At 47.6% G+C, this 17,134-nt stretch overlaps 1 protein-coding gene across 1 annotated transcript in view; it reads right to left on the bottom strand.

Moving 5' to 3' along the window:
- The window catches only part of ATXN1 (ataxin 1), a 309,499-nt gene extending 296,174 nt beyond the window's left edge, over positions 1-13,325 (bottom strand). Inside the window, exon 1 of the mRNA XM_083187879.1 lies at positions 13,208-13,325. The gene's annotated coding sequence lies outside the window, so the exon portion shown is untranslated. The remainder of the gene's footprint in view (positions 1-13,207) is intronic.
- Positions 13,326-17,134: the final 3,809 nt, after the last annotated feature.

The raw sequence follows: 17,134 nt of genomic DNA, 5'->3' as shown, positions 1-17,134 counted from the left end.
GGAGCAGGGGGGAGAGAGATGCTTTTGGGGCATGGCCTTACAGCAAAAGAGGTGTGGCCTCTGCTTGTGGGACTCCCTCACTGCTGCAATGGGGGGCATGGCCAGCACTTTGGGCCTTATTCTAGTTCACTCTTTCTGACTTAGGGCAAGATGTATCAAGCTTCAAAAGTGAAAAAATGGAGAGTGATAAACAGCTAGCCAATCAGCTCCCACCTGCCATGTCACAGGCTGGGTTTGAAAAATAACAGGTAGGAGCTGATTGGCTGGCTGTTTATCACTGTCCATTTTATCACTTTTTGAAGCTTGATACATCTGGCCCAAAATCCTTCTTAGATGGACAAAACCATGTGCACTGCAGGTGGGGCAGATGTTACTTGTGCAGAGAGAATTAGATTTGGGTTAAGGTTTTACTTCAAAGTGAGATCTATATTGCAGTGTATAAATAAAGCAGCCAGTATTTACCCTGCACAGATACAAAATAACTCACCCAAATCAAATTCTCTCTGTACATTTTACATCTGCCCCACCTGCAGTACACATGGTTTTGTCCATCTAAGAAGGATTTTGTCAGAAAGAGTGAACTAGAATAAGGCCCTTGTGAGCTGTTCATGTCCCCAGCCCCTCTGCCTGCCTGAAAAGACGCTGTGTGCATACGCGCACCATCTATTCCCCACTACTCTGGGGTCGCGGGACACTGCTAGCCCCGGGTGGGGTGCAGGTCAGGACCATCCCCCAAAAAACAGAACATATAAATCGAGACATTTTGGAGGTATGCTACTCTATTCAGAGTGAATCATATATTCAAAAATTGAGGGGGCATGAGAGGGGTGTCCAGGTGCAATCGCCCTCTGTGCTTCACCGCCTTGTGATGAGAATCCGGTTCTGCAGCATTGTGGTTTCAGAAAGTTTTCACAAAATACAGGTATGAAACATAGCAGTACACTATTGAAACACATTAGTGTATCTTTAATGTGAAATGCATACTTACCTGCTTTGTCTTCTCTCCAGGACAAGAATGGGAAGGAAAAAATGCAGGGCACTTCAGAGGGTGAGGCTGAATGGTATCATAATTTGACCCCCACCCCAACAAAAGGAAACACTCGCAATTCGCGATCCAGTCATTTAGCCCCACCCCATCCTCAAGCTCGTGCGATTGCTGGTGAGTAACATAAAATCCTGCAAGCTTCACTAGGAAGCGGGCAGGATGTGGGAGAGATGCTTACTCTTCCAGGGCTGTAGGGACTAGCCCAACATTTGGAAGCCTTTAATGTCGACTTTTTACATATTGATCATTTGAACATCTCAACCTAATGCATGTCAACCTTTTTCCTGTGTCAACCTTTTGAATGTTGACCAATAGTGGTCAACCTAGACCCTGTCGACATAACAACCCATACCCTAAAAGCCCCCATACACTGGGCGATTTACTTGCATGTCCTGTGATTGTAGCAATCAATCATAGGAAAAGAACCTAAATTGCAGGTGACTGACAGTGGGTCCAATGTAATGCATGATCCCGTGCACATCGCACTGGACCTTCCGAGACGCCCCTGCCGCAGAAGCAATCTCTTGGATTGCTTCTGAGCCAGGCCTGCATGTGATGTATTGCAAGCAAAAGGACCACATGTGATATAGCGCATGCAATCCTGCCGCCTGGGAGAGTACCGGGCTGCTCAAGGGAGCACTGCGTGCGACTTTCCAAGGGAAAAAGTCGCCGCAGTGTATGGGGTCTTAAGTGTGTATGGAAAAACATTAAGGTATCTTATACATAGTTACCTACCCTCCTGCATTCAGCAGGAGACTCCCAGAAATAGCAACAATCTCCCTCTCTCCCTCATTAGTCTAGCAATCTCCCTCATTTCACCTAGCCTACATTACACTGTTACATTTGGGGGGAATAAAGGAAGGAGACAGATACATTGAATCATCAGAGCCATTTCCCAGCACTTTACCAAGTATAGTAGCTCTTACTAACTGCTTTGGGGCTCATCTACATTTGGATATAAGTAACTTTAAAAGATTCCTCTCAGATGTAGCAGTACACACCCACGCTTCTAGGTGCCACGTTCACAATCTATTTTCACAATCTCTCCATATATGGAACTAGACACGCCCTTTGGGTGGAGCATGACATGTCTCCCTCAATGGGGCGCTGTGCACAATTCTATTACCAACTATAATCTCCCTGAAACTAGTTCTCAAAAGTAGGCATGTATGATCTTATAAGCTCCTAAAAGCATCCCCCCCCCACACATACACACACACACTCTCACTGGCATTTGTCCCAAGTAGACTCTGCCCCTTATCAGATCTGATCACAGTACAAATTTGTTCTCAAAATGGGAAAAACCATGTGCACTGCAGGTGGGGCAGATGTACAGAGAGTGTTAGGTTTGTGTGAGTTATTTTGTTTCTCTGCAGGGTAAATACTGGCTGCTTTATTTTTACTCTGCAATTTAGATTTCTGTTCCAACACACTTCACCCAAATGTAACTCTTTCTGCACATATTACATCTGCCCCATCTGCAGTGCACATGGTTTTGCCCATTTTGAGAACAAATTTGTACTGTGATCAGATCTGCATAAGGGCCCTTGTCTCTGTGACGCTTTTATCAGTTGCACTTTTATTTTGATCACATGCAGGGCCCTCTCTCCTTGGACGCTTTTCTTAGAATATATAGATCTCTGCCACCCTGATGATTACTTCAGTGTCCTGTCCCCTGTAAATATCCTTATTTACCATGTACTTGTCCTAAATTGTCTTGTACTGTAATTCGGTAATTGTTTTTTTTGCTGATTTATGTATTATTTGTAACTGCGAAACCATTGTGGTACCATATAAATAAACGATAATAATATATAAGACTTCTTATAACTGAGTGATTCTTTAACTCTTTGAGTACTGCATGCCATTTCAGTAATTGTTTAAGGTAGCAGCCCCAGTGTATATATTCTTAGCAATAGACATTGGCGATGAGTGACTAACATTTCTATTGAACCAGAGAAACAGGGAGAGATCCTTCTGAACAACCAATTTTTACAAATGTCTATGTGACCTCTGAACTGTGATCTAGATGTCATTTCCAAGCTCAGCAATAACCCTGATGGCAACATTACTAGAGTTTCCCAGCAAGAAAAACAGACATTGGGTTTTGCATTGCTCCCTCTAGTGGTAGCATTTTTTTTATAAGAACATTTAACATCTCCTCCCATTGCCAAAAAACAGCTCTGAATTTTAAGATACAGCCACCACTGCTTTGATATTATGGGGTGTATTATTCAATGATTTTGCGAGCGGTGACTCACCATCACAGCTCGCAGGGACACTGACCCCCTGCACACACCATTTACTCCTCTCTAGGTTTTTGTAGCGAGGGGGAAATTGTAAAACAGAGAGGCTTGTGGCTAAATGCAGCAGGCTCCCTGCATTAGCTGCAAGCCTCGCTGTTAAGGGGAATCCTCACCGTCATGTGACAGCGAGGATTCTCCTGGAGCGTACAATAGGGTGAGCGGCGGGCGTGGGGATTAAATGAGGAGGATCACTTGTTTTTGGCAATCCCCGCAGTTCAACCCCCTCGCCGGCCGCATTGAATATGGCCCTATAACTGCATGTGCAGCAGTGTTTATAAAGCTTTTGTTTATGAACTACTGCATGTTAGGGGCATACACACGAAGCAATTTTAGCCCCATTTCTAAGTGACCTGACTAGATCGCTTGAAATGGAGGACTGATCGCTCCGAGTGTGTGCCCTACAGCGATGGCGATGCCTGGTCCCGCTTGCTTGCACTGCCTTTCCTGCTAGATCGCAGCACGAGTGCTCAGCAAACAGCATCTCGAGGTAAATCATTAGTGCCGCGAGATGTGCTGAGCGATCTGTGCTTAGCACATTGCTCAGCAGGGAGGCCAGCATTGCCCACCCAATGTGCACGCTGCTTAAGGCACTCCAGAACCCTTGTGACCTCATACAATTAGGATAATAATAACAGGGTGCTGTGGGAATCGGTGTAGATCCATACAGTATAGTGGGTTCGGTTTATCAGTACTCTAGGCAAAGATTCAGCCAAGCACACCTCTTACACCATACCTGCTAACTTTATTCTCCTTTGAATTGGGACTTGCCACCAAAAGGGGTGGTACCACAGGAGGGATGGGTGTGACCTCGAGTGGAGCTTGTGGCCTAGTTTCAGAAACCTTCATTTTGGGGGCATTCCCAATGCTCCTGGAGCATCTTGGCAGACATCGCTCCTCTCCCTGTACTGATTGATGCTGTGCATGGCATCTATTCAGTGATCTCCTGCTCTCCCAACTGTTCTCCCCTCCCACAGGTGGGACAGGGTCCATTTAGCAGGTCTGTCTAGTTGTAATCGGGACTGCTGGGACTGTGTTGCTTACACCAGTGGCGTATTTATAATGGGTGCAATGTGCGCGATGGACACATGCCCTGAGTTCTACGGGGCATACACTGCACCCATTTTTAATACTTATTCCTCTGGAGGCCCATGAAGAAGGCAGCAGAGCTGTCGGAATCATCAATAAAGCAGTGGCTCCATTTCTTTTCAGTTTTGGGCATACTCTAGCATAGTGGTGGCCAACCTGTGGCTCTTGAGCCTCATGCGGCTCTTCCTCTTGTAAAGTGCGGCTCCTGCTCCCACTGCTGCCCGCCACCCACCGTCTGTCCCAGTCCCCCCTGCTGCCGGTTCCCTGAAACCCTTCTCCTTCTGAGGGGAGGAGAGCGCGCATCGTGCATCTCTCCTACCCCTTACTGTGCATCCTTGTGACTGGGCCATCCGCCAATCAGAGCTCGTGGGCCAGCAGCAAATCAGGAGCCGGCCAGTGAACTTTGATTGGTGGGCGGCACAGTCACTGGGAAGTGAGGGGGAAGGAGACGCGCAGTGTGCTGTGCTCTCCTCCCATCGGTGACATGACTGGAGAACTGCAGGGGGACACCAGACTGTCCTCTCCCCGCCTGGCAGCAGCAGCAACAATGGTGAGTGCTGCTGCTGGGAAATTTGCACTGTGGGGGCATAGCAGTTTGTGGCACTGTGGGGGCATAGCAGTTTGTGGCACTGTGGGGGCACAGCAGGTTGTGGCACTGTGGGGGCATACCAGCTTTTTGGCACTGTGGGGGCATACCCGGCACCGTGTGGTGCATACCTGGCACCGTGGGGGGCATATGTGTATCTGGCACTATTGGGGGCATATGTATATATGGCACTGCACTATTGGAGGCATATTTGTATCACACCCACCCAAGGGGTCAAAATAGACTACGCCCCTTTTTTTGGTGCATGCGCCTTCGGCGCGCGCATGATGTCGGCTCTTTAGCTTGACTACCGATATTTTTCGGCTCTTTACCTCTGACCGGTTGGCCACCCCTGCTCTAGCACTTAGATTCTATTGCACTGTGCAGTGCGGCTCTATGGCCAGGAGAGAAGAGGGGGCCAAAGGGAGGAGGCTGCGCTGCTCCTCGCTTAAAGTGCCCCTGGCTTACACACTTACTTATTAGACCCTCACACACTGGCGCCGTGCTACTTTCGGGTTCTACGCTCGCCAAACTATCTAAAATAAAGTTTGGCGCCGTGAAACTACACAAATACCCACTTTTGTAAAATAAAAATGATAACTGTAACCTGCTCCTGACTGACTCGGCAAAGTTGTAGTCCACATACAGAACGCCTAATGCTGGAAATACCCAGGCTTCACTTCTACTCAGGTGGAAAACAGACATACCTACAGAGTATGGAGCATAGTTGCAGTCTTTTTTGCTGCCCTCACTGTAGCAGGGGAGCGGGGCCATCGCCGGGAGGGGGAAAGGGTCGGTCCAGGGGCAGAGCCACAGACGGGATGCACTATTGGGCGTGTCTAGCGTGATTGTGGCATTTTAGCCCCCCCACACACACACACACACACAAGCACAGTGCAAAGCCTGTATATCAGGCATTGCACTGCGGGGGCGGGGCTAAAATGCTGCGATTGTGTCATTTGACCTGTTGTCGTCGTCGTCCCCCCCCCCTGCCGGGGGGTGTTTCGTGGGACATTGAGGGAAATGCTGGAGGGTTTCTGGGACCCTCCCAGCCATTCCGGGAGGGTAGGCAACCCTGGTATGGAGATAGAAATGTTATGTTCCCACAAAAAAACAAGGCTTGTCCCAATAAGCTGACAATAAATATTTTGTCTACAAGGTATGGCTACTGAAAAATAAGACTGTATTTGTAAAAAAAAATAATCTATACTATGTGAGTTAAAGGGGAGTGGGGGAACACATGGTTTTGAAAGTTTCACCCCTCTCACACAGATATTTTGCTGTCACACAGCGATAGAAGTATTAGTGTTTTTCCTGTGAGTCGTAAAATTGCTCACTTCAAAAGTAGAGCAATTTTAACTAAAATATTTAGATAAACTGAACAAAATGCTCATCAAATCTTTCCGTTGCTAAACACGGTTTACAGGGCAGATTGTATGTTACATACACATGTGTTTGAGTGGCACAAAAGATCTATTTATTACCAGTTATTTATATAGCGCACACATATTCCGCAGCGCTTTACAGAGAATATTTGAACATTCACATCAGTCCCTGCCCCAGTGGAGCTTACAATCTATTTCCCTACCACATGGACAGGCACACACATTCATTCTAGGGTCATTTTTGATGGGAGACAATTAACCTACCAGTATGCCTGAGTACCCAGAGTAAACCCACGCAAGCACAGGGAGAATATACAAACTCTGGCCCTACCATGGTGGGAATCCCAGAAGGCCTTAAACATCAAAAACAAAGGAGAATAAATTTACTCTAGGTCAAGTCAAAAGGTTGACAGGGTCAAAAGGTCGACATGAAAAATGTTGCCATGAAGGTTTTTTTTACAAAAATTTGAGCCGACATGTGCCGACAGGTTGTATTGCATACCCTACCATCCACTACGGCGTGGAGGGAGAATAAAATAGTGTGCCAAGCGATACTGAGCCCTAAGCCGCGAGCCATACGAGTGGACCTAGTACACTTAGACGGTGTCCATGGTAACCTTTGTTGACACTAAAAAAATGGAAAAAAAAAACAAACCTCATGTCAACCTTTTTTTGACCGTTTGAATGTCCACCTTTTGACACTGTCGACCTTTTGACCCTGAGTTAAAGAAGAAAAGAAAAGAGCAGTTGAGACAGCTGACAGATAATGGGCAAGATATTCTAACATAACATACAGAAATGCAGTAAAAAAAAACCTGATAACGGCCAATGAGCTAAAGCATGGATTTGACCAATGAAAAAAAAAAAAGATTGCAGCAGTTCATGGATGCTGATGGGGAGCACATAAAAGAGGAAAGGAGTTAAAATGTACTTAATAATATTAAACATACATTTATAGAATAAGTCATGTTAATTAATAGCCACACCTTGTATGTGTTAGGCACTGTAAAATGTGTGTGTACATACAGAATACATAGAGGTCCTGATTCTGGTTCACTCGCAAAACCAAATGCTCTAATGAACAAAACCATGTGCACTGCAGGGGGGCAGACGTAACATGTGCAGAGAGAGTTAGATTTGTGTGGGGTGCATTCAAACTGATATCTATATTGCAGTGTAAAAATAAAGCAGCTAGTATTTACCTTGCACAGAAACAAAATAATGCACCAAAAATGTAACTCTCTCTGCACATGTTACATCTGCCCCACCTGCATTGCACATAGTTTTGTCCATTAGAGAGAGAATTTGCTTTTGCAAGTGAACCAGAATCAGGCCCATAATGTGTCTCTTTAACCCTTTCATGCATAAAGGTGACTACAGTAGTCAGCTGTTTTTAAGTCATTGGATGTGATGCTGGATCTGTGCCCCCTGTCCGCCGCACATCACCGGCTACCACAGACCTAATTATCGCATATGCTCTAACATATGCAATAATTATGGCAAAGGACAGATCTTGCGTTAAGAGCTGTCCTTTGCGATCTTGCCGGCTATGTGCTGCGGGTCCCGGCGGCTCCCCCCTCCCTCTATTACCCGGGGCTGCTGCATGCGAGTGGGCTCTCCTCCTCCTCCCTGCACCCGGAAGAGGATACAGTGCAGGGAGGAGGTCACAGGTCCGGGCAGCACATGTGCTGCCCGGACACAAGTGAGGGGGGGGGGGGGGGTCGGCGCGACACATCGAGGGTCCGTTCGGGGCGGCGTGGGTGCGTTAAGAAGCCCATATGCTTCTATGGGGTATGGCCAGCTTTTGCTTGCGATACCCCCTGCAGCGAAAACCCGCTGTGCGGGTTTTGCTGCATATCAAAATGTGGTAAAAACCCGGATAACGGGGTTTTTATCGCATTTCTGCTTTAGAGAATCTCCCCCAGAATCTCCTATAGAAACTATCTTTTGACATCACTAGAGCAATGTGTCTTCTTCTTAGGACCTCTACCAAAATTAGAAGGTATGCCACCTACTGTAGTGGCAGTTTTTAATTCCTTTAAAACCAATAAGGGGAAAGTAAAATTAGGTAGCACCGAGCACTTAGGGATTTATGTAAGACCTCTTTACTCTAAAGCCGCATACACACTGGGCGATTTTGAGTTGAAATCTTCCAGTGTGTACGGGCAGCAATGAGCGGCTCCCGCATCACCGCAGGCCTGGCCAAATATCTGCTAGTATTATCAGCAGATGAGCGGCGGAGTGGACAGCTTTCCATCCTGCTATGTTATCCACCGGGGGGAAATTGGCAAAACGGGTGAAAAACGCTCATTGTTTATGCACTGAGAGTTTTTCATCCCAGCGATTTTCGCCATCATCTCTCACCATACATGCTGGGCAAAAATGCCCAGTGAGGTAAAATTAATTCAAACAAAGTAACATTTAAGGCATAATGTGGTAGATGCTTAGTTCAAATACTCAATTTATTTTTTCACAGTTGCTGTAAAATCAATATTTGCCTATATTTAAACTTTATTCACCAGGAGAAGTCCAGAGAGGAGACGCTGACTGCTGCTATGGTGGGCTGGCTGAACTACATATCAATAAGCCCCGCCCCCAAAATGCAGAAATATGATGTTTCCGCAAATAGGGGGCTGGGCTCTAATGAGCTCTAGGATTCCTCAGTTAAAACCGTTTTCCTGCCCGCTTCACTAGGAAGCAGGTGGGATGCAGGAGATGTCCTTGCGGGGACTAGTGAAAAATCGTGAGTCTCCCAGCACAAAGATCATTACTGCATGCAAGGCTTATCCTGGCATATAGGCCTATCAAAAAACATTTTCTCATATAATAGACAAATGTGCCAGTTTTGACAACAAATAGCCATTGGGCCCTGGGTGCTTCTCCAGCTTTCACATCAATTCAAGGCAGTCACATTCAGTTCACAAACGTGGTGAAAATCTGGAACTATACCAGACATTGCTTTTTCATTTTTCCACTTTTTCTATGGTTAAAATACTGTTACATGATAATAGGGCATTATTTAATGTTGCAGATGCATGTTGTCCGTCTAGTTTTATAAGAAAGATTTTTTTTGCATTTTAATAAGCCCTTTTATAAACCTTGTATCATATTATATGTATTATAAGAATTCATACTAGGGGCATAACTAGAACGTGGTGGGTCCCATAGCAAAATCTTGAAAGCCCCCCACCTGTTGCTTAAGGGTGGGGGAGAGAAAGAGGAAGGGTTTTCATGGAGAAAGAAGGAATGAGAGAAAGACAGTGGCAGGTAGAGAGAGAAAGAAAAGCTAGGGAGAGTGTTAGGTATTAAGGGATAAGGTGGGAGCAGGAGAGACCCTTGACTACAGCACAGAATGGGGGTGGGGGCATTGACTAATAAGGGCACAGGCAGACAGGTGGACAGAGCACCATATGGGGCCATAGACAGACTTTGGTGGCACTGACGAACAGATGGATAAACAGAGTACCATATGGGGGCACAGACGGACTGACGACACAGACAAACAGAGCAGCATATGGGGGAACAGATGGAAGGATTGAGGGGGCATAGATGGACATATGGTTGGACAGATGGGTTAAGGTATAAATGGACAAACGGTTGGATAGAGCACTGTATGGGGGTATAGATAGACTGACGAACGGACGGGGGGGGGTAGATGGACGGACAGACAGGGGCATGGGCATACAGTCAGATCATCATATGGGGGCATAGACGCACAGGAGGGGACAAAGATGGATGGGAGGGGCATAGATGGACATATGGAAGGAGGCATAGATGGACGGATGGCAGAGGACATAGATGAACAGACATAGATGAACGGACCCTCTAACTCTACAGGGTTCAGGGGATCCAGATTAGCAACTTGAGGGGGGGGGGGGGGCTAAAGGCAATCCCACTGCACCTGTAAAATGATTTTTCTTTTTTTAAACACTGCTGCCACGCCGTAGTTAATGGGAGGGAGGCAGGAGGATCTTGTTTTACACAATCTGGTGTGGCTGTGCCTGCAGTAGTGATGCCTGTGGTGCACCCACGGCTGATGGATGTGGCACTGCACAAGCACAATCAGTGGGCATCTATCAGCCTGAGTAGCCACAGCGCTACTACAGCATACAACAAGCGGCTCTGCCTCCTTCCCAGTAAGTAGACTCCCAGGCCCAGCATAGCAGGAATAAGTAAGACTAAAAAGATTAAGATTTTCTTTTATAGGGTGTAGTGGGTTTGCTTTCCCCCCAAGCTGCCGGGCCCCATAGCACCAGCAGTCACTGCACCCTCTAGTTATGCTTCTGAATTCATGCAAGAAAGGGTTAAAATCAAATACAGAAAATATGAATGAAAATCTCTCTAACATATTGCTGCTGCTGCTGCTGATGTGAAATCATTGATTTATAGCTGAAATGCTTATATATGCCAGAGGAAGCTTTAGCAAATCGCTTTTAGTTGTGTGACCCCAGCATGTAATGTATCACTTTATGAAACATTTTTCACAATGTACATTGACGTATTTGTGCAAAATGGCATCTAAATGAACATTTAATTTTGCATTGTACTTTGTGATGTGTTGCTTTGTCTGACACACAGAAGATGTGAAATTATACCCAGTAACAGTAGCGCACACAAGGGGGATTTTCTGAGTACCCAGAACCACCCCCCCCTGATGGATCAAAAAATGTTTTCTGGTGCTGCTTACCACTGTTCAGAGCTCTGCCCCCTCACGGTATTAGGCTACTCCCCCTCACAGAATTGCTTCACCCATCCCCTTAAATAGCTTGACTTCAAAATGTACAAATGTATGTAAGAATTGTATACTTTATTTTGTGTGGTATTTGTATTTGTGTGTGTGTGTGTGTCTGTGTGTGTGTGTGTGTGTGTGTGTGTGTGTGCCATGCCCTGCCTGATTAAATAAAGGGCAAAATGTACCCTACACCTTAAGCAGCACCCTGCTAAATCAGCCTGCCTGTCACCACTGCAGCATCTATTCACATTAACAAGAGAGCTTGGGGGAAGGCCAGCACTTCCTTAGGTGCCGCATCAGTGACTGCAGCTAATATGCGCATGTGCAAACCCCCAGAGCGAATGTCTTTGGCGAGTTTCACACTCGCCAGGGCGTTTGCTTAATAATGGGCAGCAGTGGCGTAAGTTCGTCCCAGGTGCCCGGAGGCAAGATGAATGATGGTGATTCCCCCCCCCCCCACACACACACACACACACACACACACACTTTATTATATAATGTGATATGCTATGGTGCCACTAACATCAGTTGTCCCGAAACAGTTGTCCCCCCCCCCCCCATAAAGAATAAGAATGCGCTGTGCCGCTCAGAGGATGTGTAATACTCCGCCCACCTATTGCCATTAAGTGGTGTGTCCTGCAGTGGCAGAAGAAAACACGCAGGGAATGAGCCGAAATTTACATTCTGACACAGGAAATGAGCCGATATTCACATTCTGACACAGGGAATGAGCTTGAAATTCACATTCTGACACATGGAATGAGCCCACAATTCACATTCTGACCCAGGGAAGGAGCCCGAAATTCACATTCTGACACAGGGAATGTGCCCGAAATTCACATTCTGACAGAGGGAATGTGCCCGAAATTCCCATTCTGACACAGAGAATGCTCCAAAATTCACATTCTGACACAGGTAATGTGCCTGAAATTCACATTCTAACACAGGTAATGTGCCGAAATTCACATTTTGACACAGGGAATGTGCCCGAAATTCACATTCTGACACCGGGAATGTGCCCGAAATTCACATTCTGACACAGGGAATTCTGTTATGCAGGGGTGTCTTCACAAGTGTAAATTCATCCCAGTTTCTGCCTGCGATGGAGATTTGTGCCCCCTCAAAATATATAACCTCCGGCACCCTCCGGCCGCACCGCACATGTAAGTAAATATGCGGGGCGGCCAGGGCGGGTTTTTTAAATAAGGAAGCCAATCCCGGGAATCCCCGGGATTGGGCATTTTTCAATCCCAAATTCCGGGATTGAAAAAATGCTCCGGGATTGGCAACCCTAATTGTGATCTACCAGCAGGAGCTACATGATTGAGCGGTAGATTGCGATCAACCTTTTGGCCAGCCCTGCAGTATACACACCACTATGATACATTACCCCCCCCCCATATAACAGCCAGTGCACATCACCATATTACACAGAGTGCTCCCATATTACTGTGCACCCATATTACATTCAGTACTCACACCTTTTATATTACATTATACTACACCCCCCCCCCCCCCCCCCCCCTCATCATATCGCAGCCAGTACACATACACACCACTGGAGTGTATTATATTACACAAAGCCCCCCTCCTCACCCACAATATATACACACCCCATCCCCACATTATACACACACCCCACCCCCCCATTATACACACCTTCCCACATTATATACACACCCACTCCCCCACATTACACACACCCCACATTATATACAAACCCCACATTATATACACACCCCACTCCCCCACATTATATACACCCCCCACATTATATACACACCCCACTCCCCCATTATATACACCTTCCCACATTATATACACACCCCACTCCCCCACATTACACACCCACATTATATACAAACCCCACATTATATACACACCCCACTCCCCCACATTATATACACCCCTCACTACCCCACATTATATACACACCCCACTCCCCCACATTATATACACACCCCACTCCCCCACATTATATACACACCCCACTCCCCCACATTATATACACCCCCACTCCCCCACATTATATACACACCCCACTCACCCAGTATACACAGCACTCACCTGGCTGTGTTGCTCCAGGCACACTGCAAGTTGCAGGGACCCAGCAGTGTGGTGGGGGAGGCAGCTCAAGTCACCACAGGCCCAGAGTCAGTACTTCAGAAGGAGGAAGAGCAGGGAGAGCTGGCCTCACGGAGCTCAGTCAGTGTGGTGGGCGGGGCCAGCCTCCGGGAAGCAGCAGAGCTCTGTCTGTCAGCCCTGCTCCCTCCAATGCCTTGGCAGTCACACAGCACATGATTTCCTGTCAGCGGCAGCCAGCCATATATCTCCCAACATGACCCTCTCCAGGAGGGACACTTTGCTCTGCTCCTGGACTTTCCTCTTAATTTATGATTGCCATCACCTGTGGTGAAATGCTTTTCTTATAAGTCAACCTGTTCAACACAGTTGATGGCAATCATACATTAAGAGGAAAGTCCAGCAGCAGAGTAGTTTGTCCCTCCTGGCATGGGATATGTTGGGAGGTATGGCGGCAGCACTACAGCAGCTTGGCCATCGCAGAACCCCCGCGGTGGCTGGCTGTGAACCCCGCCCCCTCCATTTCCCAGACGAGCGGGAAGGGTCCCAAAACCCGGGAGGAAAGGGGGGTTTGCGGGGCAGCAGGAGGCTCCTGCAAAAGCCGGGAGCCTCCCGCTGAATGCGGGAAGGTAGGCAAGCCTGACATATACTGTAGCGTGATAAAAACAACACACACACAGCATATACACACATGCAGCATATCTGCAAACATACATATAGCACATACTGCCACTCCTGCCTCCACCCACACACAGAGCACTAACCATTAAGGAGCAGAAGACATCAGTTACAATCAGGGCCGGCACCACCACTAGGCAAATCTAGGCATTTGCCTAGGGTGCCGGCCACTGGAGGGCGGTATTTCGCCTCCCTTGCCGTCCGGGTACCTGTCCTGCGGCGCTCTGTGTATATAAAGCTGGCGGCGGCAGCGGGGGGTCCCTGCAGTCAATAAGAAATAACGAGCGCTATTCGCCGGGCTATGCGGAAGCGCTTCTGTTTTGGAAACACTGGCCGCACGCTGATTGGCAGAGATTCAGCCAATCAGCGTGCGCCGTGCGGCCAGTGTTTCCAAAACAGAAGCGCTTCTGCATAGCCCGGCGAATAGCGTTCGTTATTTCTTATTGACTGCAGGGACCCCCCGCTGCCAGCTTTACAGCGCCGCAGGACAGGTACCCGGGTGGCAGACACCGGGGCGTCCCCACCCCGACTTGCCTGGGGTGCTCCGGTGCCTTGCACCGGCCCTGGTTACAATGTCCACTGAATAGGAGAGGAGCTGCTGCTGCACATGCTCTGTAGCTTGTTTCTTGTGTCCTGATACGATCTGTCATCTGTGCAAAGACTAATGAGCTGCTCTGCTGTTTTGTGCCCTCTGTGTGATGCCAATCCCAGGGCATTTTTTAAATCCCTGAATTCGGGATTGAAAAATGCCCAATCCCGGGATTCCCGGGATGCCGGGATTGGCTTCCCTAATAAAAATAAAACCCGCCTCATCCGCCTCGCATATTTACTTACATATGCGTGGTGTGGGTAGTCGAGACGGGGAGATGGAGCCAGAAGGAACAAGCTTGGTTGATGCAGCCCGTGTGCAGTCTAATCCCGGGAAACTCCAATCCCGGGATTGAAATTCAGGCGTTTTGGGGGCCAAATCCCGGGATCCCGTCGAACCCGGGATTGGCCACCCTAGTCCCCAGCAAGTGCAGAGACAAGGCTGTCCGCCCTGCAGACTGCAGGTGGGATGTACTAAGGGGAAAATGCGGTAAACCCCTGTTTTCAGAGGTTTTACCGCATTTTCAAATGTACTAATACCCGGCCGCCCCATTTGTTGTGTGATCAGGTCTGAATTAGGCCCTATGTACCCATTGCATAACTATAAATTTTGCTCCCCCAGCCAAAATGTTTCTCCCCCACACCCCACACTGTCCCTTATACATTTTGCAACACATTTTAATGCCACTTACACTATAAAATACACACCGTAATACATTAGTATTATACACTACACACCATAATGTACCTTACACTTACGGCGCCACCACTAGGCAGCTCTAGGCTGCACCCCCGTGGGGCTAGGTAAGTGTGTAAGCGTTGCTTGCACCCACGCCCCCACCCCTCCAGATCGCGTCAGAGGGGGGGTTTGTGGATGAAATAAGATGTTTGTGCTGATGTTTGTGCTGCGGGGAGGAGGGGGGATGTCAGGACTCGGGTGAAGCTGGCAAGTGCTGCCGGGATAAGGAGGGCTGTCCGCTACCACTGCAGCGCTGCAGAATGGAGGGGGGTGTCGGGAGTAGCTGCCCAGTGTCAACATAGTCGACATGGACACTCAAACGTAGCACTGAATCCCCTCACATGGCTCGATACCCTCGCCATGATTTGAGCATGATGCCTCACTACACTCAGCACACTATTTTAATGTCATGTTGACCTAATGCTTGTGTCAACCTAATGACCCTGTCGACCTAACCCATGTCGACCTTCATGCATGTCGACCTAGTGGTTTCGACCTAATGCTTGTTGACCTAATGCTTATAGACCTAGTGACTGTATCCCGGGGATGTATAGTTAGAGTTGAGCTAGATAGAGCTAGGCTGTGGGGGTTGGGAATGTATAGTTAGGGTTAGTGTACAGGGGGGTTATAATTAAGGTTAGAGGTGTATGGTTAGAGTTAGGTTTCTAAGCAGTACTCACAGTGCGAGGGGCTATGGGCTCAATAGGGCCAGACAGCAGAAGTGTCCTCTAGGGGGTAGAGAGAGCTGCCTCCGCATCCAAGACTGCTTCCTCAGCTGTATGCAGTCCTGCACCCGGCCCCGCAGGAGAGGCCTCTGCGGGTGATATTAGCCCAGGAGACAGGCTATTGGCACTGCCAGGTCTAGCAGCAGCAGGGGTGGCAGGTGGACAGATGGGAGCCGTGTAAACATCAGCAAAATAGCAGGCCGGCCTGGAGCTCCAGAGCCGCGCATCTGCCTTGATCAGATGTTAAGCCATGCCCCTTTGAAACCTTATCCCTGGTATATAGGCCTAACAAAAATATTTTTCTCATATAATAGCCAGTTTTGGAAACTGATAGCCGTTGGGCCCTGCGTGCTTCTCCAGCTTTCACATCAAGTCAAAATGCAGTCACATTCAGTTCATGGTGATTGACAGGAAGTAGGCATCTGGGCTTGGAAACTGGAAGTTTTAAGGGAGTACTATGGAAAAAGCAGGAGTGCCTTCGAAAATGCTGGGAATGTCAGGCCAGATATGCCTTTTTTCATTACACCGCCAAGTAAGTCCACCAGCGATTGTGGTCAGTGTAGAAATCATTCGATGGTGAGCCAATTATGATGGGTTTTACAATAATTTGCATGGCTACAACTGGATGTGTAGCCATACACATCGATTCGCACAGCGAGCACATTCATTCACAAGGCGGGAATTCACTCTAAAGGGGCGGCATCTTAACTGGCCATGCAAATTCACTGCTGTGCAATCAGGTTTGAATACGGCCTTATGTGTGATTATTATTTGCACTATTTAGGCAAGGACAACAATCCTGAGGAGAGAGCTGTTTTACACTATGAGATGCGGCCCATTGAGACATACAGTAGGGCCTTATTCTAGTTCACTCTTTCTGACAAAATCCTTCTTAGATGGACAAAACCATGTGCACTGCAGGTGGGGCAGATGTAAAATGTGCAGAGAGAATTAGATTTGGGTGAGTTATTTTGTTTCTGTGCAGTGTAAAAATACTGGCTGCTCTATTTTTACACTGCAATATAGATCTCACTTTTAAGTAAAACCCCCACCCAAATATAATTCTCTCTGCACATGTTACATCTGCCCCACCTGCAGTGCACAAGGTTTTGTCCATCTAAGAAGGAATTTGTCAGAAAGAGTGAACTAGAATAAGGCCCATACTGTAATCTGTTACTAATT

This window comes from Crinia signifera, chromosome 5, assembly GCF_055691185.1.
Source record: "Crinia signifera chromosome 5, ASM5569118v1, whole genome shotgun sequence".
Lineage (NCBI taxonomy): Eukaryota > Metazoa > Chordata > Amphibia > Anura > Myobatrachidae > Crinia > Crinia signifera.
Note: the sequence above shows the minus strand (reverse complement) of the source record. Positions and strands in the feature narration are given on the sequence as shown.